A 3,403-nucleotide genomic window follows, 5' to 3' on the forward strand; every position below is an offset into this window, starting at 1 on the left:
GTTTTTTTTTTATTTCAACTTGGTTAGATTTTAGTTCTTTTATTTCTCCAGAAAGGGCTTTTATCTCTCTGGAGAGGTTTCTCTAATATCTTCCAAGCCTTTTTCGAGCCTGGCTAGAACCTTGAGAATCGTCATTCTGAACTCCAGATCTGTCATATTACTAATGTCCGTATTGATTAGGTCCCTAGCCTTTGGTACTGCCTCTTGTTCTTTATTTTGTGGTGAGTTTTTCCACCTTGTCATTTTGTCCAGATAAGAATATATGAAGGAGCAAATAAAATACTAAAAGGGTGGCAAAGACCCTAGGAAAATGTGCTTTAACCAAACCAGAAAAGACCCCAAATCATCGGGGGAGAGAGGGGATAAAAAAGAAGTTCAGGAAAAAAAAAACTTAAAAAAAGAAAACAAAGAAAAATTAATTAAAAAGAAAATATATATATATCTCTATATATAGATATATATATATATTAGACTGGTGTCTAGAACAGGGTCACTCACTTAATTTGGGGAGTATTTTGGTCTCTTAGAAGAAACTATCTCCCAAAATTTTAAAGGATGAAAAACATATATAAGGTTAGACATAATGAAGGGATGGAATAAGCCTATAAAGATGAGAAAAAAATTTTTTTTAATTTCTAAAAAATGAGTCGATAAAGCAAGTTGGTTGGGAGAATAAAGAAAAAGAAAGTGGAGAGAATTTGCTCGGGCTGGAGACTAGAATAAGCCCAGAGCTAGATTTAGGGTATATTTTGATCTATTAGGAGAAGTTGTACCTCAAATTTTTTAGAAGAAAAAACCCTATGTGTATACAAAAAATATACTTAGATACAATGGAGGATAAAATATGACTATAATAATGAAGGTTCAAAAAAGATTATTATTTTTTGAAAGGTATTGTTAAGATAAACTAGTTAAAAATAACATTAAAAGAGGAAAGGGTAAAAGTTAAAATAAATTTAGCAGAAGAAAAAAAAATAACTGCAAGACTAATGAATCATGGGGAGAAAGCCAAGAGTTCCTTGCTTTGCTTTCTCTTCCTCTGGAATTCCACTGTTCTCCTTGGTAAGTGAGCTTGGTTTTGGCTGGGTTTCTTGTTGATCTTCTGGGGGAGGGGCCTGTTGTAGTGATTCTCCAGTGTCTTTGCCGGAGGCGGAATTGCCCTGCCCTTACCACAGGCCAGGCTAAGTAGTCCACTCGGATTCACTTTTGGGAGCTTTTGTTCCCTGAATGCTTTCTGTAGAGTTCTGGAGGATGGGAATGAAAATGGCGGCTTCCCAATGTCTGGCCTGGAGGAGCCGAGAGCTCGGGGCCCTCAGAGAAAAGCGCTCAATCACTCCGGTCTCCTTGGCCTCTGGCCGCACTTGGAGAAAAGTGCTCAATCACTCCTGCTTGGAGAAAAGTGCCCAGTCACTCCCATCTCCCCAGCCTCTAGCCACTTGGAGAAAAGCACTCAATCACTCCCATCTCCCTGACTTCCGGCCATGCTCTGAGCTCACCCAGCCTGTGACCGGTTCAAGGTAACCCTGGGTTGAGAGCTTACTCCTCGGCTTTGTCTCTGTTGCCAGCTTCCCCGCTCTAATACCTGCAATCTCTGCGACATTCAGACACCCCCAGTCCTTCTGTGACCCCGCAGGACCTGGGGCTATGCTGACCCCACATGGGCTTCATCCTGGTTTAGCCTCTAGAGCGATGTCCCTCAATGGAGCAGACTTTTAAAAAGTCCTGATTTTGTGCTCTGTTGCTCTGCTGCTTGCCAGGAGCTGGCCCCTCCCCCCACGGTCTATCTTCCCGTTGCTTTGGATTCACTTTTCCGCCTGCCCTACCTTTCAGAAAGTGATCAATTTTCTGTTTCTAGAATTGTTGCTCTTCCTCTCTTCGATCTCCCATTGGATTTGTAGGTGTTCGCAATGGTTAGATAAGCTATCTAGCTGATCTCCTGCTACCTGATGTCGTCTCAGCCTGTTACTTCTCTGCATCTTGACTCTTCCTCCCACTTTGAAGAGTTTTGATCAAGAAAGGATGCTGTACTTTGTCGAATGCTTTTTTAGCGACTACTGAGGGTATCATATGGTTCTGGTTCTTTCTTTTATTGATGTATTGTATCACAATGTTTGATTTGTGGGTATTGGAACAACCTTGTAGCCCAGGAGTAAATCCCACTTAGTCGTGGTGAATAATCCTTCTAATGTACTGTTGGTTCCTATTGGCTAGTATTTTGGTGAGAATTTTTGCATCTGTGTCCATCAAGGATATTGGTCTGTAATTTTCTTTTTTGATGGGGTCTTTGTCTGATTTTGAGATCAAGGTAATGCTGGCCTCATAAAATGAGTTTCGAAGTTTTCCTCCCATTTCTGTTTTTTGGAACAGTTTCAGGAGAATAGGAATTAATTCTTTGAATGTTTGGTAGAATTCCCCTGGGAAGCCATCTGGCCCTGGGCTCCTCTTTGTTGGGAGATTTTTGATGACTGCTTCAATCTCCTTACTGGTTATGAGTCTGCTCTGGTTTTCTACTTCTTCCTGGTTCAATTTTGGTAGTTTATATGTCTCTAGGAATGCATCCATTTCTTCCAAATTGTCAAACCTGCTGGTGTATAGTTGCTCATAATATGTTCTTACAATTGTTTGTATTTCTTTGGTGTTGGTTGTGATCTCTCCTCTTCCATTCATGATTTTATTTATTTGGGTCCTTTCTCTTTTCTTTTTGAGAAGTCTGGCCAGGGACTTATTAATCTTATTAGTTTTTTCAAAGAACCAGCTCCTTGTTTCATTGATTTGTTCTATTGGTCTTTTTTGTTTGTTTGTTTCTATTTCATTGATTTTTGCTCTGATCTTTATTATTTCTCTTCTCCTGCTGGTTTTGGGTTTTCCTTGTTCTTTCTCCAGCTCCTTTAGGTGCAGAGTTAGGTTGTGTACTTGAGACCTTTCTTGTTTCTTGAGAAAGGCTTATATCGCTATATATTTTCCTCTTAGGACTACCTTTGCTGTGTCCCACAGATTTTGAACCATTGTGTTTTCATTATCATTTGTTTCCATGAATTTTTTTCAATTATTCTTTAATTTCCTGCTTGACCCATTCATTTTTTTAGAAGAATGGTCTTTAGCTTTCATTTATTTGGGTTCTTTCCAAAGTTCCTCTTGTGATTGAGTTCTATCTTCAGAGCATTGTGGTCTGAAAATATGCAGGGAATGATCCCAATCTTTGGTACCAGTTTAGACCAGATCTGTGACCCCGGATGTGATCTATTCTGGAGAATTTCCCATGGGAACTAGAGAAAAATGTGTATTCTGTTGCTTTGTGACGGAATGTTCTGAATATATCTGTGATGTCCATCTTGTCCAGTGTGTCGTTTAAGGCCTTTATTTCCTTGTTGATCTTTTGGTTGGATAATCTGTCCATTTCAGT

The sequence above is a fragment of the Enhydra lutris genome, unplaced genomic scaffold (assembly GCF_002288905.1).
Source record: "Enhydra lutris kenyoni isolate GAN:26980312 unplaced genomic scaffold, ASM228890v2 scaffoldscaffold67, whole genome shotgun sequence".
Classification (NCBI taxonomy): domain Eukaryota; kingdom Metazoa; phylum Chordata; class Mammalia; order Carnivora; family Mustelidae; genus Enhydra; species Enhydra lutris.